Source organism: Eutrema salsugineum, unplaced genomic scaffold (genome assembly GCF_000478725.1).
Source record: "Eutrema salsugineum unplaced genomic scaffold, Eutsalg1_0 scaffold_11, whole genome shotgun sequence".
NCBI classification, from domain to species: Eukaryota; Viridiplantae; Streptophyta; class Magnoliopsida; order Brassicales; family Brassicaceae; genus Eutrema; species Eutrema salsugineum.
Genome location: NW_006256901.1, coordinates 9,898,823 through 9,926,049, shown reverse-complemented (window position 1 = coordinate 9,926,049; position 27,227 = coordinate 9,898,823). Strand labels below are relative to the sequence as shown.

The 27,227-nt window shown below is 40.0% G+C and overlaps 1 non-coding gene across 1 annotated transcript; it reads left to right on the top strand.

The window, feature by feature from the left end:
- The first annotated feature begins 266 nt into the window (after positions 1 to 266).
- On the top strand, positions 267 to 376 carry LOC112090154. Its single transcript, XR_002901504.1, has one exon. It is a non-coding gene; the product is annotated as a small nucleolar RNA R71 (small nucleolar RNA).
- The last annotated feature ends 26,851 nt before the right edge of the window (positions 377 to 27,227 follow it).

Genomic DNA, 27,227 nt, shown 5'->3' with positions numbered 1-27,227 from the left:
AAATCATGCTAAGAATCTTCTGAATGCCTTCTCTAATCTGATCTAGGTGTTCTTTACTAACAGATGATTATTTTTCCTCAACTTTAGGACATCTAGATTGGGTTAGAAGTCTCCTATTTCTGATACTCCTAGCTAGATTAGTGATATAGACGTGAGCCTCATATACAGTTCTAGTGGAAAAGTCTCCATTGCTAGAGGTATCAAAAGAAAACTTCAGTTCTTCATTAACTCCATGGTAGAAGATGGTCATCAGGCGCTCCTCAGAGAAACCATGGTGTGGGCAATCCTATTGGTAGTCTCTAAATCTTTCTCAGGCGTCATTGAGGTCTTCTATGTCCTCCTGCTGAAAATTTTGGATCTTGTCCCTTAAGAGATTGAAACAATCTCTGGTGTAAAAGTGACTAAGGAAAGCCTCTCTACACTCTTTCCACGTCTTTAAGGACACAGGTGGCAAAATTTTAAGCCATTTACTAGCTCTACGAGTTAGAGAGAATGGGAAAAGGACACACATATGGTAATCGGTATTTTTCATTATTGTTGAACACAGCTCTTCAAAATTTTCAATATGATCTATTGGGTGTTCAGTAGAAAAACCGTTATACTTTTTAATATAGCTAATGTATTGTACCTTAGCCTCAGAGTCGCCATCCTTAGGTAAGGGTGGTCGAATTGCTTGCCTATCTGCGAAAAGTTTGTGTGTATCACATTCTCCAATCAGCTGTTCTCCCTTCTTGCCCTACTCTGATTCTCCAATCGATTCATTGCCATCATCGATTGGATCATTAAGCTCATCATCTGATGGATCACCATCTAGAAAAGGATCCTCTTCAGCGAGAGGATCAAGGATGTGTTCCTGACCCCTCATCGAAAAAGTACCTGAAAAATCAAAGAAAAACAAAAATTAGAAAAAGTTCTACAGAATTAAGCAGAGATTTGCAACGAAAGAAATCAAAATCCCCGGCAACGGCGCCAAAAACTTAATGCTAAGAGAACCAAGGGTTACTTATAGCTTCACGTTTTAAATTTATAACCCTAAATATCTGCAAGTGCACAGATGTACGCTGTAGTACTTAGGAGTCGAACCACAGAGATTTTGAGCTTTCAGTGCGAATCAATCAAGACTTAAGACTAGCAGAACAAGCAAATGGGGTTTTTGGTTTTCGTGTCACTAAATCTAAGTGTAAATCGAAATAAACAAGTTGTAAAACAATAAGAAACAGGCGCTGGGTTCAAAGGGTTTTCGCAGGGGTTCATGAACTGATCAAAAGACATACAAATCGATAAAGGTAATCATCTAGTGAGGATCCCAAACTAGAATAGACACATATAAGATTAGCCAACTGTCGTCACCCTAATCATCTAATCACTCAACACAGCAATTAACTCTCGCTCTCATGCTGCGAATAAGATCATGCATTATAAACAGAATTCATCCATGCTCACGATTCTCTACAGGTAGCTTTCATCTTCTGTAGCAAATTCGCTCGATCACTTCTAGGTCTGGTAATTCGATACAGCACTCTCGTGGCTCCAATTACTGAAATCAATTTCTAAGCAGCTAGCAACAGAAACAGCATAGTGAATAAGAATGAACGAAGGACACCTAGAAGATTATGAACACTAAATCGCAATAACCATATGGTCAAGACATGAAATTCCCTTTGAAAAATCCCTTAAAAACCCAACTGAGAAATTACTCAGACATAATTGAATTCAACATCACAAGAGTATTTAGAATTGCAGAGAATTGAAATAGACAGAGTTTAGAAACGAAGAACAGGTTGAAGAAGGAGGGCCGATGGTGACCCTCTCGGTGGCTCCTCTTCTGGGCGAGTTTCTCTTCTAGGGTTCCTGGTGAAAGATGTAGCACACCCTTCTAAACGACTTAAAATGGGTTTATATAGTGTCTTGAGTCTTCAGGAACGCCTAGGACTTGCAGGAATAATGACGGGAGTGACTTGGCTTTGATATGGGCTTCCGAGGCTCGGAATTGAGCTCACCGCTGTCTAAAATTTCGCACCCCCGGCGAATGATGTTCTGGCCGCAGGTGAGCTTCTGACTTTGACGATTCGCCTTCAATGTATCGACCATATCTGGAGATCTAACCGTTGTATTTCTCTGATTCCACTCGCATTGGAAAGCTGGTTGTCTCTTCTATCCGATGTCAAAATTTGGGGATGATCAGAGGGTGTGAAGGCCTCCGTTTATTACCAAACTTCCGACGGTCTGAATTTATCCAAAATTATGCCTTTTGCTCCCAAGTGCATTCATTTTGTCAAAATATCCTGAAAACTCTTTTGAGATTCTAAAACATAGAAATCATTTAAAACCTTTAAAACTGAGTGAAAACACCTGCATAAGATATTAAAAGTGATCCATAAAAGTGGTCAAAATCAGGTGTTATCACTCCATAGTTCCCATTTCGGAATATGTTTGGAAAATTCCTCTGCTGCTGCGGATAAGGCTATCATACTCAGGGTTGTTGTTGCTGTTGGATATAGTTAAGTTTTCGATGAGTGCTCTCCCTTATGGTACAATTTTTGATTTGAAATCTACATTGCTGGCAGTGTCAAGAGAAAATTGATACTTCTGCTAACGTCCTCTCTAGAAGGTGCTTAGCAGGTTTGCTTCAGAGAAACCATGATGAGGGCAGTTGTATGGGTCGATTGGCTTCTCTACTATTTGGTGGAACAATGTTTTCATCATTCCTTCCTTCTCATGGATCATCCCGATCTCGTTTTCTTTGATCATCGGCGGCTTGAGCAGCATTTTTAGGGATTTGGTTTCCCCCTTCATCAAGTTGTGGCTGGCCATTTGCTTCATGGGCAGCATCTCGGTCATCATCGTGAATAGAATCACAGTATCGTCTCCAATGTGATCATCTTAATCACAGATTAAAAGATCTTCCCGATGGGCATTCGGATTGGCCATCTTGAGCGTCCTTCGTCTGAGTTTCCGAAGTTCTCTTTTGTGTTTTTCGACCTCGTCAAGAGGCGGTACAATATTGGCAGGATTTCTCCTAGTTTTCATGCACTTTAGAGCAAAAAAGCAAAGATAAAAAAGAGAAGTTAGAAAATCTGCAACAGAACTCGAAAATCTTGAGGTTTAGAATTGAAATTAGATTAAGAAATCAAATCAACAGCGACAAATCCCCGGCAATGATACAAGCACCAAGGTGTCAAGGGCTTGTTGGATCTTGGAAGCAAAGCCTGGTCGATGGCCAAGGGGTTGATTCAGCGGATGAGCAACTCTAACCAAAGAATCAGTTGATGGAAGTGAAATGGAATGGATGGGGGATTGAAGTGCACCATACAAGTTGTGAAAGACTTGTGATACAACACAGACTCTCGGCTCTAGGAGGTATTGGTCTCAACTAGAGAAAAGACGAACAAGTTTTTCTCAGAAAACTTAACTAAGAAAATTCTTGTTTTATTAATATCAAAAGGTGCCAAATTACAAGGCTGTAATGCGACCTTATATAATGGTCCTAGCAGCTTAGACTCAAAGAAATAAAAGAATCAAAACAACATGAATTTTAAAAGTAAATACTCAAAACAACAGCACTTGCAAATTAAAAATGCTAAATTAAAGGACTCAAAAAAAGGAAATAAAAGACTAACTAAATTGTCTCTGCATAAGACCAAAGAAAAGAGAAACTCGTTAGTCAAAGAATTGAAATTTGATTGAACACTTACCTTATTTGGTGGCTGAGACATGTGTGGCTTTGACCGAGTTTGAATCCTCCCTCCTAAGTGTCTTGGTGCATTGGCGAGATGGTCAGCATGAATACTTGGGCTTGAATTGGCAAAATGGGCCAGACATCTTGATTCTTTGAAGCTGGGGCGTTTGCTAGCTCTTGGCATTCCTCCAGTAGTCCAGTCCAAGCTTCTTGTTGATGGGCTTTAGTATGCGGCTCAATTTCTTGGTCTTCTTATGGCCTTGCTTGATCCACTTGAGATATGGCTTGTAACATTCTTTGGTTGTACTTGTGTTGAAGGACCTTTGCTCTTTGTCTTGTTATTGGCCCTTGATGAATGATTGGTACTTCCACATCTTGTAGTTGCGGCTCGGTTAAGTCTGGTTCAGCTTGAAAGGCCTCATCATTCCCTCCTTCAAGAGGTTTTGACCTCAAAACTGGATCATCTGCAAGATATGGAGCAAGATCAGTTACATTGAAAGTTGAGGACACGTTAAACTCACTTGGCAATTCAAGTTTGTAGGCGTTGTTGTTGATCTTCTCTAGTATCTTGAAAGGTCCATCTCCTCTTGGTGCTAGCTTTGAACTCCTTTGGCTTGGGAATCTTTCATGCCTCATGTGTAGCCATACCCAATCTCCTGGTTCGAACACCACTTCTTTGCGTCCTTTGTTGGCGTGCTTCACATATTTTTCAGTTCTCTTCTCCAAGTTCTCCTTTGCCTTTTGATCTAGTTTCTTCATGAAATCAGCTCTTCTTTCTCCATCTATAAACTCACGGCCTCAGCTGGTGGTAATTGTGTGAAGTCCATTGGGGTCTTGGGGTTGAAGCCATAGACTACTTCGAATGGAGACATCTTTGTGGCCGAATGTTGAGCTCGTTTGTAGGCAAACTCGATGAATGGTATACACTCCAGCCAATTCTTCATGTTTCTACCGAGTGTGGCCCTTAGCAATGTAGATAATGTTCTGTTCACCACCTCAGTTTGGCCATCTGTTTGTGGGTGGCAAGAAGTAGAGAACAAAAGCTTGGTGCCAAGCTTCTTCCACAAGGTTCTCCAAAAATGGCTCAAGAACTTGCTGTCTCAGTCAGATACAATGGTTCTTGGCACTCCATGTAAGCGCACTACCTCCTTGAAGAACAGATCCGCCGTTTGAGATGCATCATTAACCTTTGCACAAGGTATAAAATGTGTCATCTTGGAGAATCTGTCCACCACCACAAATATGGAGTCTTTGTGCTTGATCTTTGGCAACCCCAGCACAAAATCCATCGATATATCGACCCATGGTGCGGTTGGAATTGGTAATGGTAGGTATAAGCCGTGAGGGTGCACTCTAGACTTGGTTTTCTTGCAGATAAAACATCTCGGACAATGAGCTTCTATAGCCTTTTTGAGATGAGGCCAATAGAAATGCTCCTTCACCACGGCGAGGGTCTTGTCTACTCCAAAGTGACCCATCAGTCCTCCTCCATGAGATTTTCTGATGATAAGATCCCTAAGAGAACATTGCGGTATGCAAAGCCTCTTGTCTCGAAACATAAAGCCTTAATAGGTGTAAAATTTCCCGTGAGCTCCGTTGTTATACTCCTCAAAGCTCTCTCCTAGCATCTTTGATGAACTCAAAACCCATGACTTTGGCCTCCATAGTTGCGATGAGTGCATGTCTTCGAGATAAAGCATCTGCCACTATGTTGTCTTTGCCCTTCTTGTACTTGATAATGTAGGGAAAAGTCTAAATAAACTCCATCCATCTGGCGTGTCTCCTCTTGAGGTGGGTTTGTCCTCAATGATGCTTAAGTGTTTCATGGTCAGTGTGGACCACAAACTCTGTTGACATCAGATAATGCTACCAAGTCTTCAAAGCTCTGACTAGAGCATATAACTCTTCGTCATATGTCGGATAGTTAGCCATGGCTCCTCCTAGCTTCTCACTGAAAAAACGCCATTGGTTTCCCTCCTTGTGTCAGTACAGCTCCTATGCCAATCCCTGATGCATCACACTCCACTTCAAATGTTTTGTTGAAGTCGGGTAACACTAGAACGGGTGCATTTGTTAGCTTCTCCTTGAGAGTATCAAACGCCTTTTGTTGAGCTTCTCCCCAGGTAAAACCAACACTTTTCTTCACTACAGCAGTGAAAGGTGCGGCTATACTACTGAAATACTTGACAAAGCGCCGATAGAAGCTTGCTAACCCATGGAAGCTCCTCACTTGACTAATGTTTGTTGGGGCCGGCAAGTCTTTGATGGCTTTAATCTTCTCCTCATCAACCTGTAATCCCTGCGAGCTCACAACAAAACCTAGGAAAACCAACTTATCAGTGCAGAATGCGCACTTCTTTAAGTTTGCATCAAGGCCTTCTTGTCGAAGAGTCTTTAAAACAAACTCAAGATATGACACATGATGAAATAAACATTTGCTGTAAACTAAAATATCATCAAAATAAACTACAACAAACTTACTGATGTATGCTCTAAGAACTTGAATCATTAGACGCATAAAAGTGCTCTGTGCATTGGTGAGGCCGAAGGGCATCACCATCCATTCATAGAGACCTTGCTTGGTCTTGAAGGCAGTCTTCCATTCATCATCTTCTTTCATCCTCACTTGATGGTATCCACTCTTGAGATCGATCTTTGAGAACAAGGTGGCTCCACTAAGCTCATCAAGAATGTCATCGAGTCTTGGAATTGGGTGTCTATACTTGATGGTGATGTTGTTGATAGCTCGGCAATCTACACACATGCGCCAGGAGCCATCTTTCTTTGGCACCAACAGGACAGGAACGACACAAGGACTGAGGCTCTCCCTCATATATCCTTGTCTAACAGCTCCTTGACTTGCCTCTCCAACTCCTTTGACTCCTCAGGGCTCATTCGGTAAGCCGGTTTGTTTGGTAAAGCTGCTCCCGGTATGAAGTCTATTTGGTGCTCAATGCCTCGAATTGATGGCAATCTTTCAGGCATTTCTTCTGGAAAAACATCTTTAAACCTGTCAAGTAAATCAGTGATCTCCGGTGGTAGTTCAAGTTCACCTAAACCTGTGCTCAAAAGCTCCTTAAAGATCATTAGTAGCATTGTGTGTTTAGCAGCAAAAACTTTTCTAACATAGCTAGGCTGAACAAGAAAATTTGACTTAGAGATACTTTCTTTTTATTTAAGCATTTGCATTTGAAGATCATGCACTTGTGATGGTGTAAGAGGCGCTAGACTCATTTATCTTTTATTATGCATAAGAGTGTACATATTAGTCCTACCATCATGCTTAGTTTCTCTATCAAATTGCCATGGCCTACCTAACAACAAAATGACCATCTTGCATAGGAACAACATCGCATAAAACTTGGTCTTGATATTTTCCTATGCTAAATAGAATGGTGACTTGATCGGTAATCTTAAGCTCTACCTTATCATCGAGCCACCTCAGCCTATATGGACGCGGATGTTTAGTTCTCTCAAGGCCTAGCTTATCAACCATGTGAGCACTTGCAACATTAGTACAAGACCCACCATCAATAATAAGATTACATATCTTCCCCTTTATAGTGCAACGGCTGTAAAAGATGTTCTCTCTTTGTATGGTCTCGACTGGCTCCAACATCACACTTAACACACGTCTAGTGACAAGGAGTTCTCCTGTATCCGGATAAGCTATGTCTCCATACTCATCATCTTGATCTTCTTGAACATCAGCTTCATCGTGTGACTCATACTCTCCAGCCTCGGTCATGAGCATCACTCGATTGTTTGGGCACTTACGAGACATATGACCTCTTCCCCTGCATTTGAAACAAGTAATATCTCTTGCACGCTGAGGGTTATTAGCCTTACCTGCCTCTGGTCTAGTGTCTTTGCTTGTTTCGACCGCCTTGCCTTTGAAACGTGAATCAATTTCCACACCTTTGCCTTTTTCGAGTGGTTTGCTGAAGTTTGAGTTCCACGTGGGTTGCGGCTTGCTTCTGGCGTTTGTGATCTGCTTCTTGATGTGTTGTTCTGCCTGTATAGACAAATAGAAGAGATCTTTGAAGTCTTGATATACCTGTCTCTCCACTTTGCGGCTGATTCTCTCTTGCAAACCATCAAGGAATTGTGCCATTAGAGCTTCTTCATCATCATTGAGCTCCAATCGGTTCCTCAAGCGTTCAAACTCCTCATAGTATTCTTCTACGGTCCTGGTTCCCTGTTAAGAGTTCGAAAACAACGCTGTAATTCTCTATAAAAATGTGGAGGAACATACCTTTGCCTCATCAGGTCTTTCATGTCGACCCATGTATCAATAGCTCTCAAGCAGCTCCTCTTGCGGTCTGACACTTCTCTGTCCCACCATGTAAGTGCACCATCTCTGAGTTGAGCCACCGCTAGTGCGACTCTTTTGGGGCTAGGATGATTGTAATAGTCGATGATGTGGTCCATCCTCTTCTCCTAATCCATATATGCCTCTGGATCAACTTTGCCAGCGAAGTTTGGTGCGGTCAACTTGATATGGTTATGGTTTGGTCTAGAGTAAGGAGTATACTCTTCATCATCAGCGTCTCCATAGTTGTCTTGCGGCACACGTCGCCTTTGGTCGTAGTTTCTCTGACGTCTAGGGTGTGGTTCTTCATCTTGAGAAGAGTCGTCTTCGGTCATGTGTGGCTCGTTGATGCACACTCCGTTGTGCCTTGAATTGTTTCCTGTGTTCTGAGTGGTGTTGAGGCCGGTTCCTAATTCTCCAATGTGGCGAGTTGGTTGTAGAGTTACCCTCGGTGCTTGCTCCACACGGCTAAGTCTATGTCCAAAGTCTTGCCTTAATGCTTTGATCTCGTCTCTTATAGAGATTATGAGTCGATGAAGAGGGTCTTGCGCATTGCTGCTCTCCTCTCCCGTAGCTGCTTATGGAATTTTGTTTCTCACAAAACAGAAACAAAAGAAAAGGGTATTTTGCTTAGTTCTGATCAAAATAAAAATGGAAAGTCTTGTAATGTGTACTTATGCCCTTTTTTTTAACTTAGAATGACAGACTAAACAAATAAGGAAACTGGTGCTGTCTAAATAATTAACAACTTAGCAACAAAATGAATTTAAACGTGATTGAAACAAATAAGGAAAGTCTGACTTGATGCACCTAAACTTGGAAATCGACACAACAATTCAGGACTAATTTTTTTTTTTACTTTTCTCTGATGACACAACTTAGACAATAATCAAAATGAATCAAATGACTAGTAAAATGAAAATGCAGGAAGAACACAAAAATATATGATATGATGAATTTTGTTTTTTTTTTGATGCAATGAAACAAATTACTAAATGGAAATGAAAAGATGTAAATGGATCGATAAAACCTGGGCTGAAGGAAGTTCAGCTCTGATACCAAAAATGATACAAGCACCAAGCTATCAAGGGCTTGTAGAATCTTGGAAGCAAAGCCTGGTCGATGGCAAAGGGGTTGATTCAGCGGATGAGCAACTCTGACCAAAGAATCAGTTGATGGAAGTGAAATGGAATGGATGGGGGATTGAAGTACACCACACAAGTTGTGAAAGACTTGTGATACAAACAGATTCTCGGCTCTAGGAGGTACTGGTCTCAACTAGAGAAAAGAAGAACAAGTTTTGCTCAGAAAACTTAACTAAGAAAATTCTCGTTTTATTAATATCAAAAGGTGCCAAATTACAAGGCTGTAATGCGACCTTATATAATGGTCCTAGCAGTTTAGACTCAAAGAAATAAAAGACTCAAAAGAACAGGACTTTTAAAAGTAAAGACTCAAAACAACAGGACTTGTAAATTAAAAATGCTAAATTAAAGGACCCAAAAAAGAAAAGAAAAGACTAACTAAATTGTCTCTGCATAAGACCAAAGAAAAGAGAAACTCGTTAGTAAAAGAATTGAAATTTGATTGAACATTTACCTTATTTGGTGGCTGAGACATGTGTGGCTTTGACTGAGTTTGAATCTTCCCTCCTAAATGTCTTGGTGCATTGGCGAGATGGTCAGCATGAAGACTTGGGTTTGAATTGGCAAAAGGGGCCAGACATCTTGATTCTTTGAAGCTGGGCCGTTTGCTAGCTCTTGGCATTCTTCAAGTAGTCCAGTCCAAGCTTGTTTTCGATGGGCTTTATTATGCGGCTCATTTTCTTGGTCTTCTTGTGGCCTTGTTTGATCCACTTGAGATATGGCTTGTAACATGCTTTGGTTGTACTTGTGTTGAAGGACCTTTGCTCTTTGTCTTGTTATTGGCCCTTGATGAATGATTGGTACTTCCACATCTTCTAGTTGCGGCTCGGTTAAGTCTGGTTCAGCTTGAATGGCCTCATCATGCAACAATGCCAAAAACATGATGTGGGTGCAGTGGGCAACACAAGTTCTACTCTAAACAAGCTGCAAGTGCACAGCAAACGCATTAGTACTTAGGGATCGAATCCACAGGGATTTGTGTATTTAGGACTTCTAACTTATGCTAAAACCAATCGTAGACCTAATCGAATAAAATGGAGTTTTAGTTTGTCACTAAATCTAATTAAGTAGAGAATTAAAAAGCTTGAAATCAAAAGCGGTTGAAATCAATATGAAAAACGGCGCTGGGATTAAGGTTGTTCTTTAGGGTTCATGTTCTAAAATACAGAGAATTTAGGTAAGGATTTTCTCTGACTCTGAAACTAGGATAGACATTTGTAAGTTCAGCCACCTCTCGTCACCCTAATCATCTAATCACTTGTCTTGGCAATTAACTCTCGCTCTCATGCCTGAATAAGATCATGTATTTCAGATCGGAATCCATCTCGGCTTACGTATCCTCCGTAGCTAGCTTTTGTCTCCTATGACCGTGACGTTCATAAGATCCAGTTCAGGCAACCCAGATACAACACTCTCGTAGCTCGGATTTAACCTAGGATCGGACTTTGGGTGATCAATCTAGAGTTACCCCTTTGAGATTTGGATGAATAGGAGAATAATTCAAAAATTAAAATCCTTTAACCTAAAAACCTAGATGTCATTCAACCATGGGATCCCCTTTGATGGTCCCTTCACCCAACTCGGTGACTACTCAGATATGGCTGAGTTAGACATCATCATCGGTTTAAGAACTAAAAAGCCGTAAAGTGAAGAAACAAAAGTTGCAGAGAGTGTATGGCGATGAAAAGCTTTTATAGATGCATAATATTAAAACCTAAAGCTACAAATGAGTTCTCTCTCAGCGAGAAGAAAGAGGCTATTTTACAAAAGACCTAAAAATGAGTATTTATAGTGTTTCTCCAAGTGTGGGCGTCTAGGGCTCGTGAAAGGAGTCTAAGAAGTGTCTTGGGCCATAGTTGGGCTTCTGAGGTTTGGACATAGGTCCACCGGGGGTGAAACAAGCTGAGCCGCCGTGGGAAGAACCTTGGTCGTTGGTGAAAGCTTATGTCCTTGATTGAACTGTGTTGATTGGCCTTCAGTGCATTGATGATATCTGGAGATCTAACTGTTGGATTGCTTTGATTCCAAGTGTGTTGGAAAGCTGGTTGTCTCCTCTATATTGTCTCCAAATTTGGGGATAATCGGACGGTGAGAAGGTCTTCTTTGGTTGCCAAATTTCTGACGGCCTGAATTTATCCAAAACTGTACTTTTGCTCCAAAATGCACTCCAAAATTCCAAGTTTCCCGAAAAGCCTTTTAAAACTCCAAAACATGGAATTTTTTTATAAAACCTTTAAAACTGAGTGAAAACACCGCATAAGATATTGAAAGTGATCTACAAAAATGGTCAAAATCAGGTGTTATCACATCCCAAAGATATTAATCTTTTTTGTGTTATATTTTTCATTATATCTAGGTTACTCAGTACGTAAAGCTGACTTCTATAGGACTTAAATATCAGCTTATCAAAAATATATATGAGGCTCAGAGCGATGAAGAAGATGGTGATTATGATGAAAATCATGATCCTAATTTGAAGAAAGAGAAACTTCACAAATGGCAAATAAAGATTATAACGTGGAGGCAGATGACAATATTTGTCAATCAACCGTTCTCAATGTTCTTGGATCAACATCAAGATTTCAATTTGGTCTTCATCCTAATAGTAAGTACTACGAATTTCAAATTCGTTATTTTTTTTTTACATATAAATAATCTAGAAGATTATACTGTGAACTATATATTTTCAGGATATTATAATGATGGAGATCCCTCATTGAGTGTGGATACTGTGGAGCATATTTTTGGTATGGAGAGCGAATAGATGAATCCAAAAGACAATTGATTCCAGTATTCACGCTTTGCTGTAAGCAGGGCAAGATTGTCCTTCCTACACTTAAAAATTCTCAGATGGAACTTATAGAATTGTTATGCAAAGGGAATGCGTTGAGTAAACATTTTTGTGAGTTCATTAGAGCATACAATATGATGTTCTCTTTCACGTCATTAGGCGGAAGAATAGACTACAGGATTAACATTGGTCGTGATCCGTCATCTCTCAATTGAATAGAGAGAATAATCATCAAATTGGTGATATGATTCCAGATCTTGGCGAGATGCCCAAATTTTTGCAACTATAGATCTATGACACGCTTAATGAACTATGGAATAAAATAGGTTCTTATGGGTATGTATAATATTCATTTTAAAATACCTTATTTTCCTTTAACTAAATGACATAATATGTGCATACTCTTTATTTTCTAAACGTATTTTGAATCTTCTTAGGACTATGGGTGCGGAGACAGATAAATTTAACTTTACTATCTTGTATATATTGAAGAAGATGCTAGACAAATTCAATCCATACGTCAAGGTATTTAGGTAAGCTAGAGATAGATATGAGGCTGATGGAGAGATGAATTTCAAATTTTGATTGATAGATGGAAGATCAGCGGATAGAAGAACTCATAATATTCCTATTGCGGATGAAGTTGCAGCTTTGATACCAGGTGACTTTGTTTTGAACATGGAAAATAAAGACATCATTATTGAGTCCAGTACAGATGGAGGATTTCAAAGGATTAGTGAATTACATCCTGCATACATGCCTCTGCAATATCTTTTATTGTTACGGTATGGAGAATACGGTTTTCACTTGAAGATTCCGACTGGGTATAAAGAGACCTCTGCTAGGAAACATAAATCAGTAACAATGCAAGAGTTTTTTGCATTAGAATTTTGAGAGATGTGGGGAGGCTCCTACAAATCGATCAGGTAGACTATTTCAAAAGTTTCTTGTGGATGCATATAATATGATCGAATCTAGTAGACTACGTTATCTTTGGTTCAATCAGAAAAAGATTTGTTGTACTATAACGAAGGCATCTCAAGCTGGTGCCGAAATCTTAGTTCACAAGGAACAAGAATTTATATGCCGGCGAGTTTTACCAATGGACCATATTATTTAAATCAGCACTATCTGTATGCTATGGCCACATGCAAATATTTTGGTTTTCTATATTGTTTATAACATTTACATGCAATCCAAAATGGCCTGAGATTACTAAATATCTATAGAAATATAACCTCATAACATAGGATAGACTAGACATTATATGCCGAGTTTTCAAGATGAAGCTGGATAATATGATGAGTGATCTGACGAAGAAAAAAAAGAGCTATTTTTGGTCCAACAGCTGCTGGTATCTTTTACTGTTATACTAATCCATTGTTGAACTTCTGTCGTTTGTTTACATGAAACAGTATCCCTAACCGATTATACTTTTATCTAATGTCTTTCAGCTATGTACACGATTTGAGCTGGATATTTCCAAATTTGAGCTGGATCAGACGATGAGAAGGTCTTCATTTGAGGCTGGACCTCTGATGGTTTGACTCTGAGCTTAAAATGTGAATTTCTTCCATTTTTCCATGCTTTTCCTTAAATTTTCTGAAAAGAGCTTTGAAACTACAAACATAGAAAAACTATAATAAAAGTTTCTAAAACTAATTAAAACCTTTGAAAAACCATTTGAAATCAATAATGAAAATGGGTACAAATATTGTGTTATCAACTCCCCCAGATTTAGAGTTTGTTTGTCCTATAAAAAAACAAGATCCAAGCTAGAAAAATATCATCAACAGATATTACAGGGAATTCAAAAATATAAGCAACCATATTTCTTGATTAGGGGAAATGCATCGATCAGATGAAGTATAGAAAATTCTCACCAATATACAAACATAATTAATCTGTTAATCCGTCATGCGAGAATTTGCACACTTAGAACTAACTTTCAAGCAACTAGCTCTTAACATTCATTAAAGGTTTCAGTGATTCTCATCAAAAGAATATTAAACAAGGCATTCAAGGGTAGGTATCCAAATGGCTTTTTAATGGTGAGGTTTGATGTGTTTAGGGTTACATTTTTCTGGAGAGACATGATATTATACGAAACAACAAGAGAGGACGGAGCTGTTGAATGTCTACAGTTTCCAGTCACATTCTTCTTGCTTTAAGATTTCTGATCTCCTTTTTTCAGGTCTCCTCATAACTCGCCCAAACTTAGATTTTTGTCAGGGTTGTGAAACCATAACTCATTAGATGAATACTTATAGCATTTACTCCAAATAATTTCGGCTTCTAAGATTCTTTAGGCTTTTTGTTTCCTTTCCTTTCATTCTTTTTTTTTCTTTTTTAATTTTTTTAAAAAGAGGAAACACCTTTAGATATAGAATCTTAGAGAGCACAAAAATTACCATTAAAAATGAGCTTTCTTAGGCATTGTGAGGCTTGATAAGCTTGCTGATACTCTTCCTGCCCAATTCCATTCAGTCCTTCTCTTGAGTGGCTGAAAACTATATCGTTCCTTCCTCTCTGACGTTTTTGCACATATCTGTCGATAAAAACTTAAGAGAGAATGCATGAGGTTAGAACATAAAGGTTTGGGTTAAGTGTATGGTACCCGCTAAAGATGAACTGGCCGTCTAGGACAACAAAGAGTGGTAACAATAAGGTAATGATGTCCTAGATGTATATCATGATGCCTTCGTAAAACCAATGATGAGAAAATTAGATGTCAATATGAAGTTCAAGTAGAATGAGCTAATATATCCTGTCAGAAAGAATCTTCATGGATAGAAGTTCTATAGTGGGATTTTGTAGTGTAGGTACTTGTTGGGTGAAATTAATTCATTATCCGGTTAATGTGATCATGTCATTGCTAAGTGAAAAGGAATGACAAACATTCACTGTGATCATGTCATTGCTAAAAAAGGAGTGATGAACGGTCACTAGAGAGAGAGTCTCAACATCGACTATTTGACTATTTGTCTTTGTCAATCGGTTTAACATCGATCCCTCTTTACACAGGTTTCGATGATATATGGCATCTTGGTTGTTTGCAAGTTTTCTTTAGGTACAGCAAGGAGACAAATGATGATATTCGAACCTACTTTGGGAGGGCCAGACGTCTGACTTTTCCCAGAACATCACCTGATGCTGCTGTTTATTCAATCCACCTCCAAAGACCGGAAGAGTGCAGCCACTACACCAACAAAATCAGCAAAGAGAAGCTCGACGATTTCAATGATGTGGTTCGAAATTTGCCTGAAGGAATCACGTTTGCCAAATCTTGCAAGGACTTCATGATAGGCACTACTTCTATGAGAGCAAAGAATCAATCCCTGAGATAGAAGACTTGTTCAATCATGCCAGAAAAGGTAAACCTGTTCGAACACTTCACAAAATAGAAGGTGCAGGTCAGTTTCTTATCTCTTGTTCTATTAGAGGAGAAATGTTTAAAAACGTGCTTTGTGATTCTGGAGCTTGTCTTAACATGATGTCCAAGGCAATTGCTTTGAGACTTGGTATTAAACACCTGCGCAGGACTAGAGCAAAGATCAGCTTAGCTGATGATTCAAATGCAACACCTCAAGGAATAGCTCATGAAATTCCTTTGAGAATAGGAGATTGCATAGTGCCCGTCGACTTCTACATTGTCGAAACGAGAGATGCAACATATCCAGTGATTCTGGGATGGTCTTTTCTAGCAACTTCCGGAGCTATAATGGACTGGCTAAACCGGAGGATTTCATTTGCTAATATCGACAAAGATGTCTTCACAGAAGCTGTTCCATACAACAGCAAAGCAGGAAAACGTTCTGCAGCAGAAGAGTTTGAAGAAGAACTTTGGAGTGACGAAGAACCTGCTAAGCAAAGCAAGGAGATGTCGAAAAAGACTTGTCTCAGGACAAGGTCTTCTTCATTGGAATAAGTCACGTCCAATACCAAAAGTCGAGCTAAACGACTTAAAACAAAAGCGCTTAATGGGAGGCAACCCATTTAGGTATTGTTTTCTTTAGAATCTTTCTTTCTTTTTCTTTTGATCTTTTTCTTTTTCTTAGTTTCAGGTGTTTCTTATAAAACAAAAAAGCCAAAAAAATCAAAAAACCAGAAAAAAACCAAAAAGAAGGATGGTACCTGACTGCTCGGCCCAGCAGGAACCAAGGAGAAGCAAGAAGAGGCCGCGATATAAGCCCCCGCGGTCGCAAGTGTTCTGACCGCGGGAAACCTACTGTCGGCTGCGGTCGCGTAGTCCTGACCGCGGCCAAGCACTTGATTGCCGCGGTCGTGCAGCCCCTGACCGCGACACTTGGTCGTTGAGATCCAAACCCGACCCAAACCACCCCTTTCACCCCATTCCACCTCACCAATCACCCTCCACCTCATTCATCACCTTCCATCACCTTCATCACCACCTAATCACCTTCCCAAACCCCTTCGAATGAATCCGGTTCATCTCCACCAGCATCCCGGATCCAGGTAAGTTCTCTTTGTCCTTACCAATTCGATTATTTATGCATTTTTCTCATCCAATCTCGACTTGTTTCACACTGAGGACAGTGTGATTTAAGTCTGGGGGAGGATTTCATCCCTTTCTAACCACTTTTCTTTCATGAGTCTTGCATTATCTACATTTTTTGCATTTTTCTTAAAGTTTTTCAAAATCGGTTTTCAAAACAAAATACGTTTTAAAAGGGAATGGTGAACATGAATCAATGATAGTTGACTGTGTGCTTTTAGACTGTTCGTAGTGACATGCTCATTCATGATTTAGGACTAGACTAGGCGGTAGCTAAGCACATTTGAAACGAAGTACCCCAGAGGAATTTGAATGATTTCGATTTAGATGAAGGGATACACTAGCTGTGTTTTATTTGGACTTAATTTGGACTTAATTTTCTCATTGAAGCATTAGACCAGGGAAACGAATCATACATTCAGGACTCCTTTATCCTTTTACCACTCTCTGTTGATCCTGAATGGCTAGTTCATCTTTAGCTAGTTCCCCACCTTAACCAATCCTCTTTCAAACCACATGCACTCTTGTTTTCTATTGTCTTATATGCAGATAAGTGCAAAAACGTTGGAGAGAAAGAGGAACGACGCAGTTTTCAGTCACCAAGGACAGAGACCTGCGATTTGCCGGAAAAAGTTTCCGGAAGGATTCAACACAAGAGGAAGCTCAGTTTGCCTTAGGAAAATCTCGAATTTTGGTACAATCTCGTCCTCTAGTCTCTCTCCCTAAAAGGCATTTCCTTTCCAAAAAAAAAAAAAAAAAAAAAAATCCGAAAACGAGAAAAGAAAGGAAATAAAAGCCTTAGAGAAGTCGAATTTTAAGTCCCAAGGCAACTGGAGTTTGAGTTTATGGAGTTTTGGGAATTGTTTTCTGATTCCCGGAAAGAATCTAAGTCTGGGAGAATAGCTGTTTACAACAAAGAAGGAAGGATTATGAAACAACATTTGGCAAAAAGAAGTGACTGAAAACCTTGGTCATCAACAGGTCCTTATCTCTCTTGCGGTTTTGCATATTATCTTGCATCCTCCAGATCTTCAGGTAACCCGAAACACTTTAACTCCACCACTTAAATAGCCCTTTAATGCCAAACGCCGTCTACCCTGGATGATGTCTTTAATGAGAACTCACTATTGAACTTAATGAATGTAGAGAGCTAGTTGACTGAAATCAAGATTTAAATTGTTTAAGTTTTGCATGACGGAAAAAGTGGACTAGTATCTCTTGTGCATTAGTGAGAATTTTCTAGACTAAGTTGTGGATTGATGCACTATCTTTGGTCCTAGTTTTGGAGGTCATGTCTATGAGATTTGTGCATTCCCTATTTTTGTTTTCACTTAACCAGTTTAGGCTTTTGCTTTGTTTGAGGACAAACAAAGGTTTAAGTCTGGGGGAGTTGATAACACCGTACTTTGACCACTTTTATGGATCATTTTGAAATACTTTTTCTATGTTTTTAATTGCTTTTTAAGTACTTTTATCACGTTTTTCTAGTATTTGTAGTTCCAAGACTCTTTTCAGGAAACTTAGGGAAAAGCTTAACAAAATGGATAGAAAACCAGATTTCAGCTCAGAGTCAAACCGTCAGAAGTTCACCCCTGATTGAAGGCCTTCTCACCATCTGATCCAGCTCAAATTTGGAGACCTTAAAGATGGAAGTATCAGCTTTCCAGTGCACTTTACAGATTGGCAATCCAACGGTTCAATTAAAAGATACGCGAAGAGCAAGATGTCCCGTAAACCAGCTGGCCAGCACTTCCACCCGCGGCCAACAAGCATTTTCCTGCGGTCAGGAGCATCCTGACCGTGGCATACCACTCATTCCCCGCGGTCAGAGCACTCCCGACCGTGGCCTTCAACCTCCAAGCCCAAAAAGCCCATTTCTGAAGCCCACATTTGGAGAAACCCTAAGTGACGTCCAAAGAGGTCTTGAGCACTATAAATACATGTCTTAGAAGCCCTAGAAATCGTGTAACCTATCACCACCGAAATATTTACTTCATATTTTTATTGTTTTTGCTTTAGCTTTTAGGGAGAGAGAGATTTGTTCTCTTGAACCCTTGTTCTTTCTTTATCAATTTCGGTTTCTATTCTACTTCTTAATATTATGTCTTTAATTTCGTTCATTATGTCTGAGTAGTTATATTGTTGGGATTAAGGGATTTTCGATGGGGATTTATATGTTCGGTGAGGATTCCATTGGCTATTGAGCTGAATCTTAGAACTTTTTCTTCTGAATTCGTTTTTACTGCATGAGAGTAGCGTCATGAACTACAATCTGATCCAGATGCTTGGTGACACGAAAGTGTTCATCAGGTATCAGATCTAGTTTGGGAGAGAAAAACAAACATAGGAGTGGAAACCTACCTATGGGTGATTTGTGAATTAGGACGAGTCTTAAACATAAGGCATCTCTTCTCTTCCAGGGCCAGAGTGGAAACCTACTGGTCAGGGTTGAGAGAGATAGTTGTCTATGATCACGACAGTGGCGTATTCATACGTACGTGACTCCAGTTCGAAAAGTTTAAGCTAAGATCTTACAAAATTTATTCTCTAGCAATGTTTTGAATCGTTCGTACCCCTGAAAAAACTTCCCTGAACCCCAACGCTTTTTTCTCCATTGATTTCCTGCGATTTTTACTTAAGCTTTAGTTCAATATTGTCTTTCCTCTTTAGTTCATTTTCAGTTAAGCATTAGAATATCCGTTTTTATTATTTTTAGTCATTTTCATTAAGTTTAGTTATTACGTCATTTAATTTCCGTATTCTCTTTTAATATTTCGTTTTTAGATTGTAAACACACTACCAAACCCCCACTAAACCGTTTTTGTTCTAGACTTCCTTACTTTAACTTATTTTCAAAGGCTTTTTGCAGCAAAAGTTCCTCCTTCCCTGTGGATTCGATCCCTAAGTACTACAATCGATCAGCTGTGCACTTGCGGCTATTGATTTCAATTAGGGTAAAACTTGACAACCCTCGACACCACACATCAAGACCACCATCACAGGATAAAGAATTCAAAAAAAATCTATTCAACAGCTGTGCGCCCTACATCTCAACTTACTACTTCAAGGTTGGTTCGTTTTGCTTCAGTTATATTTTTTATACCACCATCAAGTTTTTGGCGCCGTTGCCGGGGAAGGCACGCGTTTTCTTTTCTGCAAAACCCCGAGAAAAGGTTAGTAAATCGACTCTAGAACACCATTTTCTGCAACTTTCCATTTTTCTGTTATTTTGTTTCCATTTCAGAAGATATGGATCCTATAAATCGAAATAAACATAATGAGGAAGGTTTCTATAACACTCCTCAAGCCACCAGACGCAGAGAGAAGCATCTAAGCGATCTCTACAAAGAAACTCAAAGCGAAGACAACAGAACGTCCCAGAAGGAACCCTGCGCACCTCAAATGGCCAACCCTGAACAACCTGCTCGTCGGTTGCCTCACAAGAATGAAAACGTCAGACCCATTCACCGATTGGAGCTACTAGAATTGGCAGTCTCGCACTTACTCGACGTTCGAGCGAGATCCACAATTGACGAGAGAATTGACGACTTGTCAATACTCTTTAAGAGAAAGCTTGAAGATCTTTCAGCTCAAGTCAAGACCGTCGAAAGCCTGCTAAACGAAGGTGCTGAAACCGTCCAGGAGAGGATTAAAGCAATCGAAGAACGAGTTGGAGCACACGAAGTTCGCATTCGCAAAGCCGGTTGGAGCATCCGCACCTTAGAGATCAAACTTGGTGAAGCAGAAGAGACTATTAACTACCACAACAACCAAACCTATTCCTATGTAGAAGAGATTTGGGATGGAGTACACAAGGTTCAAGAGAAAGTAGAGACAATAGACTCAACTGTGGACGAAGTAGTCTATACCCTCAACAAAATCGAAAAGAAGGTCGAAAAGCTTATGCAAGGATGTGAAACGAATGGTTCGACGCTTCTCATCGAAGATCTTAGCCTAAAAGAGGAGAAGACGGAGTTAGAAGGTGCAAGAATCAGTTCAGATGGCAAAGGAGCAGACGAAGCTGAAGAAACGACTCGGAGTCCCATCCCCGCGGTCGGAACTCACGTGACCACGGCCAACAAGCTTCCAGCCGCGGTCGTGAGCATCCTGACCGCGGCAAAGCCCTCATCACCCGCCGTCGTGGAGCTTCTACTCGCGGTCGGCACTCCTTCAGATGCCCTTCAGCCCTTTTCAACTCCTACAGGTCAATGCTCATTTGATACATCTGCTGGGATGGTCAAAACCCCTCTTCAGGAGCAGACGGTGTATGCTATCAACTCCAAAACATCTCAAGAAGAAAATGAGGTACTCCCTTGCAATACAGTCCTTGCATATGAAGATGAATATGAAGGGCACTACCTCGAAGATGAAGACTATCGTCTGTTCATAGAAGGAGGGAATCCAGACAAAATGGTGGAATTAGGAGCACCAATCTCCAGAGAAAGGCTCATTGAATTCAACAAGTTTGTGAAATCAATCCCTCTTCACACAGGTTTCGATGATATATGGCATCTTGGTTGTTTGCAAGTTTTCTTTAGGTACAGCAAGGAGACAAAGGATGATATTCGAACCTACTTTGGGAGGGCCAGACGTCTGACTTTTCCCAGAACATCACCTGATGCTGCTGTTTATTCAATCCACCTCCAAAGACCGGAAGAGTGCAGCCACTACACCAACAAAATCAGCAAAGAGAAGGTCGACGATTTCAATGATGTGGTTCGAAATTTGCCTGAAGGAACCACGTTTGCCAAATCTTGCAAGGACTTCATGATAGGCCACTACTTCTGTGAGAGCAAAGAATCAATCCCTGAGATAGAAGACTTGTTCAATCATGCCAGAAAAGGTAAACCTGTTCGAACACTTCACAAAATAGAAGGTGCAGGTCAGTTTCTTATCTCTTGTTCTATTAGAGGAGAAATGTTTAAAAACATGCTTTGTGATTCTGGAGCTTGTCTTAACATGATGTCCAAGGCAATTGCTTTGAGACTTGGTATTAAACACCTGCGCAGACCTAGAGCAAAGATCAGCTTAGCTGATGATTCAAATGCAACACCTCAAGGAATAGCTCATGAAATTCCTTTGAGAATAGGAGATTGCATAGTGCCCGTCGACTTCTACATTGTCGAAACGAGAGATGCAACATATCCAGTGATTCTGGGATGGTCTTTTGTAGCAACTTCCGGAGCTATAATAGACTGGCCAAACCGGAGGATTTCATTTGCTAATATCGACAAAGATGTCTTCACAGAAGCTGTTCCATACAACAGCAAAGCAGGAAAACGTTCTGCAGCAGAAGAATTTGAAGAAGAACTTTGGAGTGACAAAGAACCTGCTAAGCAAAGCAAGGAGATGTCGAAAAATAATTGTCTCAAGACAAGGTCTTCTTCATTGGAATAAGTCACGTCCAATACCAAAAGTCGAGCTAAACGACTTAAAACAAAAGCGCTTAATGGGAGGCAACCCATTTAGGTATTGTTTTCTTTAGAATTTTTCTTTCTTTTTCTTAGTTTCAGGTGTTTCTTATAAAACAAAAAAGCCAAAAAAATCAAAAAACAAGAAAAAAACCAAAAAGAAGGATGGTACATGACTGCTCGGCCCAGCAGGAACCAAGGAGAAGTAGGAAGAGGCTACAATATAAACCCCCGCGGTCGCAAGTGTTCTGACCGCGGGAAACCTACTGTCGGCTGCGGTCGCGTAGTCCTGACCGCGGCCAAACACTTGATTGCCGCGGTCGTGCAGCCCCTGACCGCGGCACTTGGTCGTTGAGATCCAAACCCGACCCAAACCACCCCTTTCACCCCATTCCACCTCACCAATCACCCTCCACCTCATTCATCACCTTCCATCACCTTCATCACCACCTAATCACCTTCCCAAACCCCTTCGAATGAATCCGGTTCATCTCCACCAGCATCCCGGATCCAGGTAAGTTCTCTTTGTCCTTACCAGTTCGATTATTTATGCATTTTTCTCATCCAATCTCGACTTGTTTCACACTGAGGACAGTGTGATTTAAGTCTGGGGGAGGATTTCATCCCTTTCTAACCACTTTTCTTTCATGAGTCTTGCATTATCTACATTTTTTGCATTTTTCTTAAAGTTTTTCAAAATCGGTTTTCAAGACAAAATACGTTTTAAAAGGGAATGGTGAACATGAATCAATGATAGTTGACTGTGTGCTTTTAGACTGTTCCTAGTGACATGCTCATTCATGATTTAGGACTAGACTAGGCGGTAGCTAAGCACATTTGAAACGAAGTACCCCAGAGGAATTTGAATGATTTCGATTTAGATGAAGGGATACACTAGCTCTGTTTTATTTGGACTTAATTTGGACTTAATTTTCTCATTGAAGCATTAGACCAGGGAAACGAATCATACATTCAGGACTCCTTTATCCTTTTACCACTCTCTGTTGATCCTGAATGGCTAGTTCATCTTTAGCTAGTTCCCCACCTTAACCAATCCTCTTTCAAACCACATGCACTCTTGTTTTCTATTGTCTTATATGCAGATAAGTGCAAAAACGTTGGAGAGAAAGAGGAACGACGCAGTTTTCAGTCACCAAGGATAGAGACCTGCGATTTGCCGGAAAAAGTTCCCGGAAGGATTCAACACAAGAGGAAGCTCAGTTTGCCTTAGGAAAATCTCGAATTTTGGTACAATCTCGTCCTCTAGTCTCTCTCCCTAAAAGGCATTTCCTTTCCAAAAAAAAAAAATCCGAAAACAAGAAAAGAAAGGAAATAAAAGCCTTAGAGCGTCTAGAGAAGTCGAATTTTAAGTCCCAAGGCAACTGGAGTTTGAGTTTATGGAGTTTTGGAGATTGTTTTCTGATTCCCGGAAAGAATCTAAGTCTGGGGGAATAGCTGTTTACAACAAAGGAGGAAGGATTATGCAACAACATTTGGCAAGAAGAAGTGACTGAAAACCTTGGTCATCAACAGGTCCTTATCTCTCTTGCGGTTTTGCATATTATCTTGCATCCTCCAGATCTTCAGGTACCCCGAAACACTTTAACTCCACCACTTAAATAGCCCTTTAATGCCAAACGCCGTCTACCCTGGATGATGTCTTTAATGAGAACTCACTATTGAACTTAATGAATGTAGAGAGCTAGTTGACTGAAATCAATATTTAAATTGTTTAAGTTTTGCATGACGGAAAAAGTGGACTAGTATCTCTTGTGCATTAGTGAGAATTTTCTAGACTAAGTTGTGGATTGATGCACTATCTTTGGTCCTAGTTTTGGAGGTCATGTCTATGAGATTTGTGCATTTCCTATTTTTGTTTTCACTTAACCAGTTTAGGCTTTTGCTTTGTTTGAGGACAAACAAAGGTTTAAGTCTGGGGGAGTTGATAACACCGTACTTTGACCACTTTTATGGATCATTTTGAAATACTTTTTCTATGTTTTTAATTGCTTTTAAGTACTTTTATCACGTTTTTCTAGTATTTGTAGTTCCAAGACTCTTTTCAGGAAACTTAGGGAAAAGCTTAACAAAATGGATAGAAAACCAGATTTCAGCTCAGAGTCAAACCGTCAGAAGTTCACCCCTGATTGAAGGCCTTCTCACCGTCTGATCCAGCTCAAATTTGGAGACCTTAAAGATAGAAGTATCAGCTTTCCAGTGCACTTTACAGATTGGCAATCCAACGGTTCAATCAAAAGATACGCGAAGAGCAAGATGTCCCGTAAACCAGCTGGCCAGCACTTCCACCCGCGGCCAACAAGCATTTTCCTACGGTCAGGAGCATCCTGACCGCGGCAAACCACTCATTCCCCGCGGTCAGAGCACTCCCGACCGTGGCCTTCAACCTCCAAGCCCAAAAAGCCCATTTCTGAAGCCCACATTTGGAGAAACCCTAAGTGACGTCCAAAGAGGTCTTGAGCACTATAAATATATGTCTTAGAAGCCCTAGAAATCGTGTAACCTATCACCACCGAAATATTTACTTCATATTTTTATTGTTTTTGCTTTAGCTTTTAGGGAGAGAGAGATTTGTTCTCTTGAACCCTTGTTCTTTCTTTATCAATTTCGGTTTCTATTCTACTTCTTAATATTATGTCTTTAATTTCGTTCATTATGTCTGAGTAGTTATATTGTTGGGATTAAGGGATTTTCGATGGGGATTTATATGTTCGGTGAGGATTCCATTGGCTATTGAGCTGAATCTTAGAACTTTTTCTTCTGAATTCGTTTTTACTGCATGAGAGTAGCGTCATGAACTACAATCTGATCCAGATGCTTGGTGACACGAAAGTGTTCATCAGGTATCAGATCTAGTTTGGGAGAGCAAAACAAACATAGGAGTGGAAACCTACCTATGGGCAATTTGTGAATTAGGACGAGTCTTAAACATAAGGCATCTCTTCTCTTCCAGGGCCAGAGTGGAAACCTACTGGTCAGGGTTGAGAGAGATAGTTGTCTATGATCACGACAGTGGCGTATTCATACGTCCGTGACTCCAGTTCGAAAAGTTTAAGCTAAGATCTTACAAAATTTATTCTCTAGCAATGTTTTGAATCGTTCGTACCCCTGAGAAAACTTCCCTGAACCCCAACGCTTTTTTCTCCATTGATTTCCTGCGATTTTTCTTTAAGCTTTAGTTCAATATTGTCTTTCCTTTTTAGTTCATTTTCATTTAAGCATTAGAATATCCGTTTTTATTATTTTTAGTCATTTTCATTAAGTTTAGTTATTACGTCATTTAATTTCCGTATTCTCTTTTAATATTTCGTTTTTAGATTGTAAACACACTACCAAACCCCCACTAAACCATTTTTGTTCTAGACTTCCTTACTTTAACTTATTTTCAAAGGCTTTTTGCAGCAAAAGATCCTCCTTCCCTGTGGATTCGATCCCTAAGTACTACAATCGATCAGCTGTGCACTTGCGGCTATTGATTTCAATTAGGGTAAAACATGACAACCCTCGACACCACACATCAAGACCACCATCACAGGATAAAGAATTCAAAAAAAATCTATTCAACAGCTGTGCGCCCTACATCTCAACTTACTACTTCAAGGTTGGTTCGTTTTGCTTTAGTTATATTTTTTATACCTTTGACTTTTCATCGTTAGTTGCTTTTTGCATTTTTTTATGATCGCCGAGACTGCACTACCTTTGGATTTGAATATTCTATTTCCTATCTACGGATAGACACTTCAAAAAAGAAACTTTAAACAAACGAGTTTTAGAAGTCCTCAAATCTATGTTCGTCATTCACGATGACACATAAAAGAGAGTGATCGACGATTCAATTTACGACGAGTGACAGACAATACTCAGATCAACAGGAAGGCACTGCCTTGAACAGATTGACGATTGTCACCCACTTAACTATTTAAAAGCATCACTGTACGCATACGAACTGACCAAGGTCATGAAAAGAAAGTTGTATTCTTCGAAAAAACATTGATAACAACCCATAGAGGGTGCAAGAGGCGATTTCTCACCAACAAAGATGAATGACATTGTCATCATCACCTACAAGCGAAAGAGGAGTGACATTATCAACCTTGAAAGAGGTGATTCCTCACATAAACAAGGAAGAGAGAATGGCATTGTCAACCTCAAAAGAGGCGATTCCTCACACACAAAAAAAAGAGGAGTGACGTTGTCACCTTCGAAAGAGGTTGTTCCTCACCAACAAAAATGAATGACATTGTCATCATCACCTTCAAAAGAGGCGAATGCTCATCAAAAAATAATGTTGTTACCCTATCGCGATTCAAGGGGCGTCATCACGTAAAACCAAGGTGACTACTGTCACTAAAGATTAAAGGAGTTCAAAGCCTCCTCAAAAATCAAATGAACAACTAAGAGGGAAAAAACACATGACAAGCAGCAACCACAGCTGAAATTGCTGGTATTACTGCAGTAAATGTCATAGCTAACCTAAGGGAATAACACTAAAAAGTAACGTACTTGCTACTGTTACCAATTTAAAGAGCGATATACATCACCGAATGAGAGATGTGATCCCACAATTAAGCAAACTGCAAATTGCAATATGTGCAACATATGGCTATACACCTGCCGTGGTAGTGAAAAGAACGGTTACAAACCGCCAAGATAATGTCATTATCCAGAACGTAAAACAAAGATGTCAACAAACGTTGCATCATCGACGAATGACAAGTTTTTAGAAAAGGATCGACATATCCTATCAGATAAACAAAAGTAAACGCCACGAGCAATAAAGTTCCAGAAGATAAAGTTCAAGGAAAGGCCTTAAATAAGAAATTAAGGTGATTTCTCAAAAGATACAGCCCAATACGACCACGGGTCAGTGTCGGGGGCAAAAGCACCATCGCCAAAACCTATGAACGAATCAGGAAATACCAGCATAGTCTTCCCATTGCTTTCGGCTGATTTAACAGCGACATGACATGAGGAATGACATGAGGTATGTCCAAAAGAAGAGAAAAGGGAACGACGAATAAAAAAAAAAAAGGAGCGACAACTCCCAATAAAAGAAGAAGAGAGGGAGGCGACGAGCAAAGTTAAAAGGAAAGAATTAACATAAGTAAAATAAATAGAGAAATATAGACCAGAAGAGACTTTAAAGACGGTAGGTCACTGCGAAAGCGCAAGGCGCTACCAAAACACAGGTCGTCAACGACCTCGCATATCAACCTTATAACAATGAAATTACAAATGATGACCTCCCACAAATATTTTCTAGATCGATCTTACGATGAGGTCCCAACGATTGACGACGTGCTCCTAACGTTCAACGACAAGCTCCCAACGATCGACGGCGGGCTCCTAACGATC